The sequence below is a fragment of the Mus caroli genome, unplaced genomic scaffold (assembly GCF_978045245.1).
Source record: "Mus caroli unplaced genomic scaffold, Mus_caroli_1 scaffold_8, whole genome shotgun sequence".
In the NCBI taxonomy this organism is placed as follows: domain Eukaryota; kingdom Metazoa; phylum Chordata; class Mammalia; order Rodentia; family Muridae; genus Mus; species Mus caroli.
Window position 1 is genome coordinate 6,626,006 of NW_028227263.1, and position 19,169 is coordinate 6,645,174.

Below are 19,169 nucleotides of genomic sequence, written 5' to 3' on the forward strand. Positions count from 1 at the left end.
ACAGTGGAACAGGGAGCTTCCAGAGTGGAGGCCAGCATGATGGATGTTTGGAAGAGGTGGGTCTCGGGAGCACTGGACTCGGTGCTGCTGGGAAGCTGGATGCGGTAGGAAGAGGATTTGGGTGGAAGGCACTGGAGGATGAACAGCACCTTATAGCAGAGCAGAGCAAAGCAGAGCAGAGCAGAGCTGGGGTCTGACTAGATATGCTGAATCCCAGTGTTCGGAGTTTCCCCCAACCCTGCCACTGCAACATCACCAATCCTAGAGAGAGCCTCTAGGGGTCCTGTGTGAACTCTACCATCACACATGGAACAGACAGTCCATGGCAGGTTGTCTAGGAAAAGTCTGACTGCATTTGTCTTTTCTAGGAGCTAGAAACAGAGGTCCTGAGTGGAAGCAGAGCCATCTGACAACTGTGGCAGCTCTCTGCACGGGCCAGGTACAGAAGTGGCTCCAGGGCAGCATGCCAGCCACTGCATGTCCAAAAGGCCACCCCACCTGCCCCCAGCCAGACCTAACATGGGGCTCCAGCTCAAGCCTCTCAATACTCATACCTGCATTTTGTCCTGTGTTTGGAATGGGAGTAGTCCGAAGCTCTGGATAACTGGACAGAGGACATCTCCTCTTAAGAACTCAGCATTGGTTTCTTGGCACTGAGGGGAAGTAGTGATATATAAGCCAGCCATCAAAGTGATGCTTATCTCCAAAGCCTTAACTTCCCTGGGTATCCCAGAACAGAGAGAACAGCTCTAGGTACCTGCTGTGATAAGCCTATGGATAATTAAGGAACCTTCTTCTCTGGCCTTCAAGACTGGGCACCAAGTCACTATTAGTCAGAGGAACATCCCTTGTCCCTTCTGTCCAGGATTCAACTTCAAGAACATCTACTGTGCTATGTTGCTTTCCCAAGAAATTTCAGGAATAAGCATATTGCCAACTTGACAAGAAAAACAAAATATTCTATTTGGGTACTGTCAAAGTCATCAGGTTGGTAGACTTCTGATGTGTTGTCCATCAGTTATGACAATCAACGAGACAGCTTGCGGCAGGTGCGATGGAACGTGCGAAGAAGTGCTGAGCATGACAAGTTGACAGCAGCCCTTGGAAACAGGCATAGCAGCTGTCATGTGTTAGCTGAAAGAATTATCCAAGGCTTGGGCTGTGGCTTCGTTTCCAACCATATTTCAAAGAAATCGCTTATATTGATCATTTATAACCCCCTGGGAGAAATAAAGTTTACAAGGAAACAAGGTGGCTGAATTCTTGGGAAGTGAGGGAGAGAAGAATAGGAAGCCTTCTGATAAGAAAAAGCTTTAGCTTTTAGCTCTTCTGAGGTCTCTGTGAGGCAATCACAGCCCTGCTAGACAAGCCACGCCCACTGTAAGGTTATGATTGACAGGAGCTGGGAAAGGTTTTTAGTTTGAGCCCATTTTTGTGCAGGCCAGTTTTTTTTTTCAACTTGACCCAAGGAAGAGTCATCTAATAAGAAGGAAACTCAATTGAGGAACTGACATTGTCATCTTGCTTGCTTGCTTGCTTGCTTGCTTGCTTGCTTTAGGCATTTCAGACGGTTATGCTGCTTTATAGACGAAATTGGAAATTCTGTAGCAACCCAGGTGTGTTTGCACAACTTAGCTGCCACAAGCATAGCCAATGAGGCATCTGCTACAGGGAGCAATGCCCTGGTCCCTTGGTAGAGGAATCTGGCTGTTCCCTTGGCTGTACTGTCTATTAGTAGTTGATGAGTACTTCAATTCCCATCTGGGATATGTGAAGCAAAAGGAGAGTCTGGAGTTCTCTGCTACGAGTTCCTGGATCACCAGGCCCCTAGTCAGCTACCTCTGTTCCTCTACAGTGTTTTGTTATATTGGTTTCACAGAACAAAGACCACACTAACAGAAGGGAAAACACACACACACTGTCCACGTCTTGCCAGACACACAGTCTTGCTGTAGCTTTTTAATCAAAGAAGAAATCTTGGGCTTGCAGTTAACCATTACTTTATGCACACAGTAGGTGTGATTTAAAATTCTCCAGTGTTCTTCGAAAGGTGAAATACAGATATTATATTAATGATCATGGAGCCCATCACCCAGTGTGAAGAAACAGTACTTCCTGGACCCCAGGGAATGGCTGTCTGCAGGGTTTGTTGCAAAGCCTTCAGCTTTGTAGGTCCAACTGGCATAGCTAGTTTATTTGAGACATAAGAATGAGCAGTCATCTATTGGATGGAACACAAGGCCCCCAATGGAGGAGCTAGAGAAAGTACCCAAGGAGCTGAAGGGGTCGGCAACCCTATAGGTGGAACAACAATATGAACTAACCAGTACCCCTGAGCTCGTGTCTCTAGCTGCATATGTAGCAGAAGATGACCTAGTCGGCCATCATTGGGAAGAGAGGCCCCTCGGTCTTACAAACTTTATATGCCCCAGTCCAGAGGAATGCCAGGGCCAAGAAGTGGGAGTGGGTGGGTTGGGGCGCAGGGTGGGTGGGGGTATAGGGGACTTTTGGGATAGCATTTGAAATGTAAATGAAGAAAATATCTAGTAAAAAAAATGAAAAAAGAAAAGAATGAGCAGTAACTAAGCTGGCAAGATGGCATATAAAGTTACTTGCTGCCAAGCCTAACAAGCTGAGGTCCATCCTTAGAACTCACCTGGTAGAAGGAAACCCCAACTCCGTAGGCTATTCTTTGACCTACACATGCACACAAAGAATTTAATGCAAGACAAATGTGATAACCACTATCCTGTAGAAGCCTAGAAAAGAAATGTTAAAACGAAGAATAAATGTTAATAAAGAAGAAGAAGGAGGGGAAAAGAAAGAAAGAAAGAAAGAAAGAAAGAAAGAAAGAAAGAAAGAAAGAAAGAAAGAAAGAAAGAAAGAAAGAGAAAAAAGGAAAGAACTTGCTGCTGAGCCTGAGCCTGACAAGTTGTTGAATTTAATCCTTTAGACCCACATGGTAGAAGGAGAGAACCAACTCCTACAAGTTGCCCTCTGACTGCTACATATGTACCATGACATCTGTGGGCCTACACACACGTGTGTGTGTGTGTGTGTGTGTGTGTGTGTGTGTGTGTGTGTGTTTGTGCACATAAACACACACACACATCACAATAACTAAATAAATGGAAAACATTTTTTAGAAATGTTTCGAGGCAAGCCTGGTCTACAGAATGAGTTCCAGGACAGCCAGGGCTACACAGAGAAACCCTGTCTCGAAAAAACAAAAACAAACAAAAAACAAAACAACAACAACAAAAAAAAAAGACAGTAAAGACTTTACCTCCAAACCTGATGACCCAAGTTTGACCCGAGAGACCCAGTTGGTAGAAGGAGAGAACTGACTCTTACAAGTCTTCCTATGACATCCACATATGTGCCACGGCACATAGATGCATGGACACATGCCAAATAACTGAAAACGGACAGCTAGAATCATTGTATGAAATAAACACAGACATGTTAAATGTTCGGAAGGCCTTGGGTAAGAAGGGGACTCCAATCCCAAAGGTCACAATCCAGACTGAACATCTTGGCCATTATGAACCCTAACACCATGGCCCTAAGGAAAGTGTCTGGGCAAGCTGGGATGCTCAGGGCCTTTCTTCTCACACCCAGGCTGTGCAGAACAAACAGCAGCCAGTCTGAGCATAGGGAAACACTGCGATGAGGTGACCAGCTGGGTTGGCAGGCAGACAGGGAGGGACAGACAGATGGATGGACAGACAGGCAGGGCTACACCTCCTCCTTCATGAAGACCCCCTCGGAAGTTCTGACAATTCTTCCTACCTCTCCTGAAGTTCTTCTGAGTCTAGATGCAGATCCGCCCATTCTCAAGGGAGATTTTATGTTCTACCAAAAATAAGCATCAGACATGCATCACCTTGCACTGTTCTGTCTTTCTTAGGATGCATGTGATGCCTGTTTCCTGTGCCTCTCCTGCGGTGAAGGGTCATACCTAATAGGGAGGCTAAATGAAGAACTGGTGATGAATCATGAAAAAGTCTGAGTCAAAGAAAACACTCAGAACCAAATGCCTTACAAGAAGCTGTGTTCAAAACACATGTAAGACCTCTTATGAGTAATAAGGAAAAGCCAGACAGTAGGAAAAGAGCAAAAGACACAGACAAGACAGGCATTTCCCAGAGACCCTGTGCATGCCATGAGCACAGGACGGGTCTGGGGACTGTCAGGAGCAGATCATCAGAAAACAGAAAGAGTTCCTCATGCTGGGCAGGGGAGGGCCAGAGTGCCTCCCAAATTAGGGATGGAGGCCAGAGACTGTCAGTGCAGCAGGCCAGCTCTGAGAGGCCTGGTGAACCCCTGGCCAGGCTCAGCAAGCATCCCTTGCCTCCAAATATTCTCATCTCTAGATCTTCAGTTCCTGCAGTCTGGCTCAGTGTGGGCTGCAGCAACCAACAGCAATCAGAGGCTGGGTGCCAGCTGGGCTCACAGCCTGGGTCCCCTGTCCCAGCTTCAGGGCTTTATACCATCCAGAACTAAAGGCAGAGGACAGTGGGTGCAGTGTCACTGTGGTTACCAGTTTGAAAGTCTTGGATGAGGCTGAGAACAGTTGCTTTATCACAACCACAAGACAAACCCGGGACGGCCTCTTTTCCAAAAACCTTTGTTATTAGTATTTTACAAATATAATTTAGGAGAAAATGCCACAGTGGTTGTTGGTTCACTGTATTATTTATTTATGTTTTTTGTCAAAAGTAGCTAGAAGGGATATATGTGTCCTTTAAGAACAATGCTCGTGGGCTGGTGAGATGGCTCAGTGGGTAAGAGCACCCGACTGCTGTTCTGAAGGTCCGGAGTTCAAATCCCAGCAACCCCATGGTGGCTCACAACCATCCATAACAAGATCTGACTCCCTCTTCTGGAGTGTCTGAAGACAGCTGCAGTGTACTTACATATAATAAATAAATAAATAAATCTTTAAAAAAAAAAAAAAAAGAACAATGCTTGTTTATAAAGCAGAACTGGGATGAGAACTTGGGGATGAGAGAGCCAGGAGCTAACAGACTCAGGGCTGCTCCCAGCTGGTACAGGAAAGATGAGGACAGCATGACCCTGATCTCAAAGTTAAAAACAAAAAAATACTTTCAAGTGTGTGTGTGCCTGCCATGTGTGAGCAGGTGCCCACAGAGGGGAGATGAGGGTACTGTATCCTCTGGAACACAAGGTCCAGGTAGTAGAGAACTACCTAATATGGATGCTGGAAACCAAACTTGGGGCCTCTTAACCACTGAGTCATCTCTCCAGGCCCTGAGCCTCAAACTTTTACATTTGAAATTGCTTTCTAACAAATAAAAAGGGGGAGGCTTACTTAGAACGCCTCTAAACACACAGCTAAGGACACTTCCTCACACAGGGAGTCTTTGAGCCTGTATTCCGTGTGTCTGCTTGGTTGAGGAAATATGAGTATAGACACCATGCAGGCTGCCACTGGTTCGGACAACAATTCCCTAATAACTAGCCACCAAAGACTAACTCCTGGCATGCATAGTCTAAAAGGACTTACTGCTTCAGGGTTGGGTCCATTGGCTTGGGAGCACAGCTGCCAGCCTCTGGCAGGAATGAGATGACCCGTGGTTCCCTTGAAGTCCCTGCACTTCCTTCATTGGTGCGGGCTTACGCTTGCAAAGCTTACTGCTCACCACTCAAGTTTGATTTTTCCTAATTTCATTTACTAATAAATGTCATTTAGTTGTCAATAAAAACATACTTAGGGTTATAAAGCACCTGTATCCGTGAGTTTTTATATGAAAGAATCATTGTTATTATCAATAAAACCTCTGCCTTTTTAGCTATGGAAACATTTCCCATAGTTCCCTGCCCTTTTATCTATGGGAACAATTTGTTTTAGATATGTTTGGTTCTGTTTTGCTTGAGATGGGGTTCTGCCATGTACCCCTGGCTGACCTGGAACTCACTACGTAGCCCAGGTTGGCTTTGAACTTGACATCTGCTTGCTTCAGTCTCCAGAGTGCTGGGATTCCAGGCATGCACCTGCATGTCAATGAGTTGGTCTAAGTGTGAAATATCCCACACGAACTCATGTTTAAACACTTAGTTCCTAGTTGGGGGTACGGTTGAGGAGGTGTGGAACATTTTGTGTAATGGGTCTAGCTGGTGGACTTGGGACAATCACAGGGACAAGACTAGAGGGTTATAGCTGCCTTGGTGTGACCTGAGGTCCCGGCTTTTCCTGGTCAGCAGGCCAGAGGGAAGCAGGCTACATGACAGCCACATGAGTGTCACATATTCCCTGCCATGACTCCCTCTGTCACATATTCTCTGCCATGAAACTGCATTTCCTCAAACCTTGAGCCAAAATAAATCCTTCCTTTACAATACTTGAGCCAGGTATTTTATCAGAGAGGAGGGTAAGGAATAATTTTGGATAGAGCATTTTTTTTCTTCAACATAACATTTTGTAGGTACACAGTTCTTGCAGCAGAAGAAAGGCAAAGAGTAAATGGCTAGGTTTGGACACTCAGCAATTATAGGGATATTATAAGTGTTGGCTATAATAATGATGTCCCAATATTGCCCACAGCTCTGAAGAGGACTGTGACTGTGTTACATCATACAGCAGTACTTCACAGACGACTAAGGACCTGGATATCAGATGGCTCCATCTAGCCACGTACGTCCCAAAGAGCGAGCATCTCGCACACAGGAGTCAGGCAGATGGGACTTGCTGGCCAGGTAGTGGTGGAGTACACCTTTAATCCTAGCTCTCAAGAGGCAGAGGCAGGCAGATCTCAGTGAGGTGGAGGCCAGCCTGGTCTACAGAGCAAGTTCCTGGACAGGCAGGGCTATACAGGCAGAAACCCTGTCTCAAAAACAAAAACCAAATAAACAGAATCTTGCTGTCCCTTAAGAGGTCCCTAACCAAGTACTGGCACATGCCTCTAAGGTTACACAGAGCAAAGGAGGAGGGCCTTCAAACTTATGACCAAGCCTTATAATAAACACTGGGTGGCCTGTCCCAGGAGATGGCTCAGTTGGTAAAGATGCCAGCTACCCAAGCCTGACAACCTCAGTTGGATCCCCAGAATCCATGACAAAGTGTAGATCTAGTGGCCTGTGTTTCTAATCCCCGGGTAAGATGGGAGGCAGAGACAGGAGAATCATGGGCAGCTCATCTGGAGTGCACTTCATGGTAACAGAAACAGGAGAGAGTCTGCTTCAAAGCAAAGTGGGAAAGAAGTATTGACCACTTCCCAAAAAGTTGCTCTCTGGCTTCCATATATGCACATGAATTCTCTCTCTCTCTCTCTCTCTCTCTCTCTCTCTCTCTCTCTCAAAAAAAACAAAAAAACAAAAAACAAGTAGTATAGGATTAAGTAAACATATGACAGAATGGAACCCTCTAGTGTGTGGGCTTTTAACCAGACACTGATTGTGCACTAGCTTTTCTGCATGCAGCACAAAAGCAAAGCCTTTTGACAAGGGCACCTACATCACTCAGCAGAGACTGGGGAGCCTTTCCAACTCACAGGACTGAGGAACCTGCAGCCGCAGGCGCAGAACAGTTCACCTGGCTGGACCCTAGCCTCCCCTGTATAAAAAGCAGATCGAGTCTCGAGTCTTCAAGGCAAACCCACAAAACTCCTAGACCAGAGGTTCTCAGCCTGTGGGCCGTGATCCCATGAGGAGGTCAAAAGACCCTTCCGTGGGGTTACCACCAGAAAACAATTATTTACATTAAGATTCATAACAGTAGGAAAAATACACTTATAAAGTAGCAACCAAAATAATTTTACGGTTGTGGGAGGGGTCACCACACCATGAGGAACTGCATTAAAGGGTTGCGTCATTAGGAAAGTTGAGGATCCACTACATTGTCTCAGAGGATAATGTAGGACAGAGGCTTCATGACCTTTGGAGTTAGTGATTAGTTCTCTGACGCTAAAGCAGAGAAAAGTAGAGAAATTGGACTAGACCAAAACCTTCCACGCATCAAAGAGTGAAAAGGCCCACAGGAGGAGAGTGAGCACTGGCAGATCATGGACCTCAGGAGGTTGAGAGCCACGGCATGCGGGTGGTTCCCATAGCACAGTGAGAAAGCACATCATCTTACTTAAGTGGGTAAAGAACTTGAACAGATACCCCTCTAACGAAGAGAGCCAACAGTCATCAGGTACATGGAGAGATCAGCAAAACCACCAAGAGGTGCCACCTGATGCCACTAATTAGGATGAATGCTGTCGAAAATAAGTTAGTGCAGGGAAGGACGTGGGGAATTGGCACCTTGTGCATTACTGATGCCAATGTAAATGGTGCGACTGCTACGGAGTGCAGCCTGGAGTTTCCTACAAAATTAAAAATAGAATTGCTGTGGGTCCCTGGAAACTCCGCTTCTGGGCACACACTCAGGAGGACTGAAAGTAGGATCTTGAAGAGATCTCTGTACACCCTAATGTATAGTGGCATAACTCATAACAGCCCAAAGGTGGATGCCGCCAGAGAACCCATCTACAGGCGAGCTGTGGTGGTTCACAGGTGAGCAGGAATGTCACTGTAGTCGTTACTTCTCTTGGTGTTGTGACATAAAACAACTTAATAATGGGTTTCTTCTGATTCAGAGAAGAGATACGGGCAGGGAAGGTATCCTGGCAGATGTGAGAGGTGGCTGGTCACATGGTCACAAAGAGTACAGCTAGTAGGACTGAACAGTTAAGTCTTAAAGCCTGCTCCTACTGACCCACTGACCCACCGACCCACTGACCTACTGCCTCCAGAAAGCCTCTACTTTATGCTGCTTCCATGGTCTTCCAGATCATAGCTACCAACTGGGGCCCAATGTTCAAACACACGAGCCTGTAAAGGACACTTTTCATATGAACTACAACAGTTACTCAACCTTAGAAAGGAAAAAATGATAGCATGTGTCAAAACATGGATGGGCTTGAAGACACTGTGCTGGGTGAAATAAGCCACCATAAAAAGACACTGTGCATGGGAATTCACTCAGGGGAGGTACTGGACAGAGAGTGAGACCGCATTGCAGAACTGGCCAGAAGATGTTTCAGTTTTCCAAGGTGAAAAGGCCCTGGAGACAAGCAGCATAGCAGAATGGATCTATTAAATACCCTGAATGATGCGATTATGAATTGTGATGATAAATTCTATCTTATATGCATCTCAGCAATTAAAAGCTTAAGCGGTGGTATTTATGAGTGTCCCACAACACCATCTTTACTCTCGTTTGTACATAAATTGTCAAATCTATCAACTCAGGTTCTATCTTGGGAAGCACGCAGTTAACTATTGGCACGCGTGCTTAAATGAACATCTTTCAGACCTAAAACCACAGTTGTCAAGTTGACATAAAACTAGCTAGCACAGCTAGCACATTCTATGCTTACATAGAAGGCAGGGCCTGTTCCAGGACAAACATGTGGACATCAGTCCGGATACCATCAGGAACTAATTCACTGATCGAGGAAAGAGATGCAGAGCCTCCAGGACAGCAGCTCTCTAGCACAGTGGATGACCCTGGTGTGCCAGCTTTGGGCTCTAACACGCACACTGCCTTACTTTACGCTATAATCACATGCAACAGTTCGCCACAGCAATAGAAAATGAGTACAGGCATTAGTGGCAGGAGCAGGTTTGTGTGGTGATACAGCTGTCCCCTGTAGGTGGCATCACACATTGTACAGAGCCATCTGCAAACCACCCCCAGTATCCAGTCCCTCAAGCAGCAGGTCACTGGTGTAAAGATGCAGGAATTGATGGGATAGGGAAGATAACAGAACAGACTGGGAACAGCATTTAGGCCATTTCTGCGTGCAAGGCCTGCACTCACTCCCTCAGGTCTATCCTAGCTCTGTGCTTGCCTAACTCTGCAGCCTGCTGAACATAGACCAGCATGCCGAGAGCAATTTGGTTTGCTGTGGTTTAGTACTCAGACTTCGGAGGGGCCCAGAAACCACAACATGTATGTTAGCAACAGAAAACAATCTCTCTGGAGGTCTTGAAAAAGACATGCTTTATATAGTCCTATAAAGGAAACAACTGTTCTAATGGGGGGGAAAGGTAATTACTTTATTCTAAATAATGCAAGTTTGCTATCTCAGGGGTTGGGGGAACCTCATTAATGCCCAGATGATTGAAAAAGAGCACAGGGTCCTGGAATAGACCCTACCTTCTATGTAAACATAGGATATGTTAGCTGTACTGGCTAGTTTTATGTCAACTTGACATAAGCTAGAGTCACTTGAAAGGAGGGAACTTTGACTGAGAAAATGCCTCTATAAAATCTGGCTGTAGGGCATTTTCTTAGTGATTTATGGGAGAAGGTCCAGCCCATTGTGAGTGGTAAAATCCCTGGGCTGGTGGTCCTGGCTTCTATAAGAAAGCAGGCTGAGCAAGCCATGATGAGCAAGCCAGTAAGCAGCACCCCGTGGCCTCTGCATCAGCTCCCACTCCAGGTCCCTGCCCTGTTTGAGCTCTTACTGTCACTGCTTCTGATGATGGACTGTTCTATGGAACTGTGAGTGAAACAAACCCTTCCCTCCTACGTTGCTTTTGGTCATGGTGTTTCATCACAGCCAAAGGAACCCAACTAAGACACTAGACAATGGGAAAACAAGAGACATTGTCTATAACATGGAGAGGGCTGGCTGGCTGATGGGAGAGGAAAATAACCCCACCGCTATTATTTTCCTACTGCAAAACTCCAAGTGGATTAAAGAGAACTGAGGGCGGGGAAGATATCAAAGCATGAAAGCTGTTGGAACCAAGTGAGAGTGAGCATTCATCAAAGCTCTGGAGAGAAGAGCCTTTCCAGGCTTAAACAAGATGAAAGGGATTCACACGGGAAAGATCAATAACTTCCACACTACGTATCTTTATTATAGATGTGCAGTGTAATTAGGAGGCTGATAACAGTGGGGACTAGGCTTGCAGGAATGCACAGGGAAGTATCGGCAGTATGTTACTAGCAGTGGGGGAAACAACCCATATCGCTAGACACACTTCCAGATAGGATAGTTTACAGAAAAGAGAAGTAAAATTGATTGTAAAAATTGTGATGAGGCGGCTAGAGAGATGGGTCAGTGGGAAGAACCTTTGCTGCTTTCAGAGGGCTGGAGTTTGGTTCCAAGAACCCATGTAAAGAAGCTCGCTAAGATCCAGGAGATTCAACAATCTCTTCCTCTGGCCCCCATGGGCACCCACCTATGTGTGACATTCACCTACACAAGTGGTGAAGGTCACTTGCTTGCACATAAAAATAAAATAGCCGGGCGTGGTGGCGCACGCCTTTAATCCCAGCACTCGGGAGGCAGAGGCAGGTGGATTTCTGAGTTCGAGGCCAGCCTGGTCTACAAAGTGAGTTCCAGGACAGCCAGGACTATACAGAGAAACCCTGTCTCAAAAAAAACAAAAAAATTAAAAAAATAAAAAAAAATAAAATAAATAAAATAAACCAGCCGGGCAGCGGTGGCAGCGGTGGTGCACACCTTTGATCTATGATCTGCCTGGTCTATAGAGCAGATTTCAGAACAGCCAGGGATGCCTAAAAAGACCCTGCTACAAAAATAAGTAAAAATATAAACACACGGTCAAACAAAGAAAAACAAACACACAGTAAAACAAAGACCAGTTGGTGGAGTTCCTGCCTAGCATGCACAAGCCCCGCACAGGTCTCATATGGATCTCTAATTCCAATGCTTGGAAGATGGAGTCAGAAAGATCAGAAGTTCAAGGCTATCCTGGTCAACATGAAATGCTGCCTCAAATATATACATATATATGAGGCTGATTGTGATGGTGCACACTTATGCTTCCAGAACTCAAGAGGGGAGCTGAGAAAAGAACATTGCAAGCCTGAGCAACATGCAAAACTCTGTCTCAAAAATATCTAATAGAAATGAGTGTATGGCTCAGTGGTAGATCATTTGTTTAATACACATATTATGAACGAGATGATAGGTTCTAATTCCAGCTAACACACACACACACAGAGGGGGGAGAGAGAGAGAGAGAGAGAGAGAGGGAGAGAGAGAGAATTCATGTGCATATATGGAAGCCAGAGAGAGAGAGAGAGAGAGAACTGAATTAATGATGAGAATAACTGCTTCTGCTTAAGATTTAGGAATGTTTTAGAAGTCTCTGAAAACATTCTAAATAATCCACAAAAAAGAAGAAGAGAAGAGAAGAGAAGAGAAGAGAAGAGAAGAGAAGAGAAGAGAAGAGAAGAGAAGAGAAAAGAAAAGAAAAGAAAAGAAAAGAAAAGAAAAGAAAAGAAAAGAAAAGCTGGCGAGATGGTTCAGTGGGTAAGAGCACTGACTGCTCTTCCAAAGGTTCTGAGTTCAAATCCCACCAACCACATGGTGACTCCCAACCACCCATAATGAGATCTGACACCCTCTTCTGGTGTGTCTGGAGTTAGCTACAGTATACTTATATATAATATTAAATAAATCTTTTTTTAAAAAAAATCCAGCAAATGAAGAGTGAAAGAAGCCATCCCTGGCTTGATAAATGGCAGCTACTTAATAACTGTGGCTGTGCTTTGAGGTGACTCAGAGGGTGAAGGCACCTCCCACCAAACCTTGCCACCTGAGTTCCAGCAGGGACCCACATGGTAGAAAGAGAGACCCAGCTCCTGCAAGTTACCTCCTGACTTCCCATGTGCACCTTGGTGTGTGTGCACGGCCCCTCAATGGAACAAGCAAGCAAGCAAACAAGCAAACAAACAAACAAACAAACAAATAAGTAAAAGCGTGGTAAAGACTATAGCTAACAGCCCATTTGAAGTTATTTTTTTCTCTCTAGAACAGAAACCAATACAAAAGCCTCTCTCCTTAATACTTCTGCTCAGAATTGCACGGGAGGAGGGGGAGAGTGCTAAAGGCTGTGCAAAATGGAGATAAAGACCCCTGGGTAATCCCCAGGGCGTGATCATCTACATATAAGGACTAAAGAGTCTACCAGGAACACACATGTGAATTTGGAAAGTTTAAATGATAGCAGGTCAAAGAGAAAGATAAAATGTTTATCAATTCTGTTTACTACTGTATTTCTGCATTACAGTAACAATTTTACCTCAAGCCAATTCCATACACTATTGCATCAAAATAAAAGGAAATCTTAGGTATAAATATAGCTAATGTTTGTGTACTTGGAGCTAGGAAGGCATTCATGAGAGGACATTAAAGAACCCTGGAGTGCACAGAGAAACAAGCCATGCTCATGGACTGAGGAACTTGATGAGGCTAAGCTGTTGTTTTCCAAAATACAATGTAGATTGAGAAGAGTGCCAGTAAAAATCCCCAAACAACCTGCTTCTCACTAAAAATGTAGGCAAAGAGGCATCGAAATTACCCAAGCACTTCTGGAAAGCAAAGGGCCAATTTAGACTTAGAAATTTCTATCTGATTTCAAATTTACAATAAAGTTATAGCAACCATAGTGGTGTGGTTTTGCATGAGGACTGGGGTACAGATGGAGAGGGATGGAGGGAGAAGGAGAGGGAGAGAGAGAACAGGGGAAGGAAGGAAGGAAGGAAGGAAGGAAGGAAGGAAGGAAGGGAGGGAGGGAGGGAGGGAGGGAGGGAGGGAGGGAGGGAGGGAGGGAGGGAGGGAGGGAGGGAGGGAGGGAAGGAAGGAAGGAAAGAAGGAAGGAGAAATGTCCTCATACTATGTCATACTCATACTATCAGTGGATTTATGATGAAAGGCTTAAAAGACCTCCGATGGTTAGTCTTGTCAACTTGGTAGGATTTGGAGTCTTGTAGGAGCAACACCTCTAAGTGTTTATGAGAGAGTTTCCAGAGGTATAAATGGAGCAGGAGGACCCACCATTGAATGTAGGTAGCACTGACCTATAGAATGGAGTCCCAGAGGAGAGTGTTAAAGAAGGAGAAAGCAGCTGTTCACCACCATGCGCCTCTCTGCTTCCTGACTGAATGACCTGACTCTCCCTCTCATGTTGCTATTTTTTCCCTGCCATGATGGACCAGACCCTCTCTTTAAACCTTAAGCTAAAACGAGCTCAGTTTCTTTCCTTAACTGCTTTAAGGCCAGTTACTTTGTCACAAAAAAAAAAAATGAGTACCTACTATAAATTTAATGAAAAAAGTAGCCTTTTCATCATGCTCAGACCATATACATCTCCAGGACAAAGCACACACCACTCTGTGACCATGAGAGACCACCTAGATGGATGCACATGTGAAGATGAAAACAGGTAGCATCACCAGGATGCTGGACCAGGAAAAGATTGCTTAGGACAAAAACATTGTGGGAACCTAAATCGAGATGGTAATGCAGTAATCCCAGCACTCGGGAAGCTGAGGCAGAGATAACAAGTTCTAAACCATCCTGGAATGCTTAGCAAGGCTCTGTGGAGGATGGGCAGAGAGAAGGGGGCGGGGGTGAAGGGAGAAGAGGAGAGAGGAGGGAGAGGAGGGGGTCGGAAGACAGGAGAAGACCCTTGCGAATGCATGAACAGAAGAGACGACCTGGGAACGTTCCGGTGACTGGTGACTAGCTTCCCAACCCAGTTCTCCTTTCTTACTTTAATGTCCCAGGTAGGGCCTCTGTCCTTGATGTCATTTCCTTCCTGCTCTGAAGTCAAAGATATAGAGCAAGCAACAAAATCGACCCTACTGCCAAGAGTACTTTTTAATAAACTGTAGTAGGATTTGCCAACTGGCACTGCTGGAAGCCAACCACAGAAACCTAAGGTTAGCACTCAGGGTTAGCACTGTGCGATCATGGGAAGCCACTTCAAACATGCCCTTGAACTTCAGGAACTACCCCAGTCTTATCTCTTTTCCGTGAGAGAGTTCAGCAAGGGCCCTTGAAGGTCACTGGGGGGGCTCTGTGAAGGGAGGGAAGCACACGAAGGCTTTGCCACCTCTAACTCTCCTCCTGAAGCCAAGGTGACCCTGGATTTCAGCTGAACGAAGAGTAGATGATGGTGCGGACCGGAAGTGTGAGCACCACACGGGCACCAGGTTCCTTCACAGCACAGACCCTGCTGGTTGGGCTGTTTCGTGGTTGTGTGTTCACACAGATTTCTAGTGGAGACTTCAAACCCTCGAATTCCTTGGGGGTCAAAGCCAACCACTACCAGAAGGCAAGGTGAGGGTGTATAAGAAGATTCGGGGCAGGCGGGATGCCTCAGTGGGGTAGAGGTACTTGCTGTACAAGCCTGGAGACCTGAGTTTGATCCCTGGATCTCACCTAAAGGTAGAAGCAACCTACTCCTCAAAGGTGTCCTCTGACTTCCACACACACACCTACCATGGTGTGGACACACAGGCGTGCGCACACACACACACACACACACACACACACACACACACGCACACACGCACACACGTGCACGCACAAGCATAAGAAATTACATTTTTAAAGCAATGGCTCATAAGAAATTTAGTTTTGTTGTTGATGATGCTTTGTTTTGAGACAGTCTCATTTTGTAGGCTGGCCAGGAACTGTCAGCCATCCTCCTGCCTCAGTCTCCCGAGTGCTGGACTCACAGGTGTGCTGGGCTGGCTAATGTTCATTGTCAACCTGACAGTCTTGAGAGTCACCCGGGAGACAAAGCCCTCTGGAAGGGATCATTTTGATTATGCCAACCGAGGTGGGAAGATCCATCGTAACTGTGAGTAGGATGCTCCCCTAGGCAGGGCGTCCCAGTCTACACTGTTCTTTGACGACTTACTGCAGGTGCGTTCTGACCAGGGGCCGCAAGCGCCCACTGTGGTGCACTTTGGAACTGAGAGACAAAGTAAGCCTTCCTCCCATAGATGCTTTGGTTGGGGTAGTGTTACAGTGACAGAAAAAGTAACTGAGACACTCCCGTCTCCACTCTTGGCTCAGGAAGCATTTCAACTTGCAAACAAACAAAAATACCAAACAGGGTCTCACTGGGTAGCCCTGGATGGCTCAGAACTTTCTATGTAATTTTCAATGTACCAGGCTGGCTTCAAACTCAGAGATCCACCTGCCCCTGTCTCCTGAGTGCTGAAATGAAAGGCACACACCACCATACCTTGGCCCTTGGCCCAGCGAGAATTTTTTTTAAAGATTTATTTAATATATATATATAAAATAAATCTTTATTTTATATATATATATAATAAATCTTTATTATATATATGTATATGTGTGTATGTATATATATACATATACACACACACATATAGATAGATAGATAGATAGATAGATAGATAGATAGATAGATAGATAGATAGATAGATATGAATGCTCTATCTGCATCATGTATACTTGCATCCCAGAAGAGGGCATCAGACCTTATCATAGATGGTTGTGAGCCATCATGTGGTTGCTGTGAATTGAACTCAGGATCTTTGCAAAAGTAACCAGTGCTCTTAACCGCTGAGCCATCTCTCCAGCCCCAAGAGAATCATAATAAGTTCACAACCTTGGAAAAACATAACCTTGGACAGGATTTCTCTTTTATTGGGTTAAACATCCCATTTGCCCAGCTGAAGCAGAAGTTACCTCATATCAACAGAGGTTAGGGCCATGTGCTTCAGCCTTCTCCTTGAGTGAACCCCTTCTTACAAAGCTGGCCTGAACCACCAGACATAGAATGGAGCTCCTCCGAGGCTAGCCTCTCCAGCTCTGCGTTGCTGACATGACTCTCATGTCACCCCAGTCCTAAGACACCAGCAGAATGACAACACAGACAGCCTTGAACACAGTTCTCAAGCTGTCGCACAGTCTAGCTGTCCTGGTGCAGCTCCTGGGGTCTTCCAGGGGAACCCCAGTGCAGAGCAAGCAGGGTGCCACCTTTGATCTAGTCAAGTGTTTGATAAAGTATCCTTCCAAGGCAAGGCAAGCAGCGCTGGATGCTGGGGTGTAGATGGAGGATTCAGTTTGTGCTCCTCACGGCACCTGATGCTCAGCCTCTCTCTGTTACCTAGGGGATGAGGGCAGCATGCTGGTGCTCATCTACTCAAAGGCTGCAATCCAGGAAGTTTTGAGTCTCCAACCCGCCTGTCTGCAACACCTTCTCCATTAGCAAACCAACATCAAAATGACAGGTGATGGCCTGTAAAAGTAGCCGGTGTGTGCGGCGGGTTCACGGCTGCTCAGATGCCTCGTGGTATCAGTAGGATGACTTAGTTATTGCCAGTTACCTGCAATCTTTCCGCTGTGGCCCTGCCAGCCCCAGTCAACGCTGGGTTTTCTCTGAGCAACTGGAGAGACTGAGACACCCTGGAACGATGATGGCTCCTCTTTCAGATAACAGAAGAACATCTCTTGATGCACCCTGGAACGATGATGGCTCCTCTTTCAGATAACAGAAGAACATCTCTTGATACAAGCTGCTGCTTCCCCTAGTGCCCTGCTTAGAAGTTGATTCATACGTTTTGAGAGAAGACACCCTCCAATCAGAGGGCAGGCAGAAGATGAGGGCTGAAGCCAAAACCACTCAAGAGAACAAGAGGCAAGCCCAGTGCATCACCCCATTCATGGGGAAAGGGAAGGCAGTGGAGGCTCCCAGGCTGTGCCCGGAGTTTCCAGAGGCTCTGTTCATGGGATTTTTGTCATCATGGAACCAAACAAAGTTGCCACCCAGATCCTCCACCCATCCCAGCTGCCAGGAACAAGGCTCTGCCTGCACAGTCAATCAAATAGACAGCCATGTTTTAAAGGAGCACTATGTGAGAAACAGGTCCAGCCACCCCCCCAAGTGCACACATGAGTGTGCCTATGAAAACAGACCTGGAGCATGCTCCTCTACATGTCCACTGCACACTCAGAATGCCACACTGCTAACTTTTAGCATATATATATATATATATATATATATATATATATATATATATGCATTCTAAATACAGCAGAGAATCCAAACAGAATAAACCTAGAGAGGCAAGCTCTAGCCTGGATGGAAAAATAACAAAACCTTTGCTTTACTCGGAACACATACTTACACTCTCAAGCCTTGGGTTCTGCTCTCTGCCCGGCTCTCATTTAGATGCTGTGGCTTGCTCTGTTTGCCCGGCTTCTGCGAATCAGCTCTGAAGCTCCTATGACTCAGCAAAGAGCTCTGCTTTTATTTTTCAGATGGAATTTACCACGCTGTGACTACATCCAGGGGGAGGAACCACTTCTTCAGCCGTTTCTAAGCTGGAGCCCTGCAGCCAGCATGGCTGGAGCTCTCCCTGAACACAGAGGCTTCTCTTGGTACCCTGGGCTCACTCAATGGATGTGGAGGCCCCGGGGTTCAGGATGACTACAACTGGGGAGGCTCTGGCACTGTACAGCCCCGGCGGATCCTGACTGCTCTGAGCTGCACAGCCAAGGGATGAATGCTGGCTGTTGAGAGGATCTAGACAGGTCCTTGCATAAACAGGAGGGTAGGGAGTGGAAGGCAGAGCTGGGGAGTGGTTCCCTGTCACAAGCTGCTTCTGTATACATTCCACTCCTCTTTTCCTCTGGGATACTGAATCCCCATAGGGATTTTATGTCACTGTAAGGTCACTAGCATAATACTAAGTTTCCACGAAGAAGGATATTTTCACTCTGAAGGACACATAGGTAGAGCACTATGGTCTGAGTGACTCTTGGGAAGTCAGCTGGCCCTGAAAAACAGATACTTAGAAAGTGGGGGGCCTCCTGAGTTCCCCCAACAGCAGGAGGGCACTCTAGCTCCATCTGGCTTGGTTGAACTGGGAAAGAAACAAAGTAACCCTAGCTGCCCTGCCAGGACTTAACCACCAGGAAAAGAACTGCGTCTGTAGCCGAGTCTAGATCCAGTTTAAATCTGGGCATCCAAAGCCGGGTGTGGTGGCACACGCCTTTAATCCCAGCACTCGGGAGGCAGAGGCAGGCGGATTTCTGAGTTCGAGGCCAGCCTGGTCTACAAAGTGAGTGCCAGGACAGCCAAGGCTACACAGAGAAACCCTGTCTCGAAAAACCAAAAAAAAAAAAAAAATCTGGGCATCCAGGCCTGGTTCTGCAGAGCTAACAAGGGACCCTGCATCCCCACTTTGCTCCCACCAGTCCTGGCCCACCCTCAGGGCCCTAGCCTTTCCCCCCACTAGCCTCTTCTAGTCAGGCCCCCAAGTCATGTCCCTAAAGCAGCAGGCGTTACACTCCACAGAGAAGACTGCTAATGATGAGACTATAGCATACTAAGGCAGGAGGCCTGAG

The 19,169-nt window shown here is 46.2% G+C and overlaps 1 protein-coding gene across 14 annotated transcripts in view; it reads right to left on the reverse strand.

The window, feature by feature from the left end:
- Jakmip3 (Janus kinase and microtubule interacting protein 3) overlaps positions 1-18,456 on the reverse strand; it is a 94,257-nt gene extending 75,801 nt beyond the window's left edge. For 6 of the 14 annotated variants that reach the window (XM_085841201.1, XM_085841200.1, XM_085841203.1 and 3 more), the window contains exon 1: positions 17,948-18,453. The gene's annotated coding sequence lies outside the window, so the exon portion shown is untranslated. Of the gene's footprint in view, positions 1-17,947 lie in introns of all 14 variants that reach the window. The other 8 variants (XM_085841197.1, XM_085841204.1, XM_029479037.2 and 5 more) reach the window with 4 other exon arrangements.
- Between the last annotated feature and the right edge of the window lie 713 nt (positions 18,457-19,169).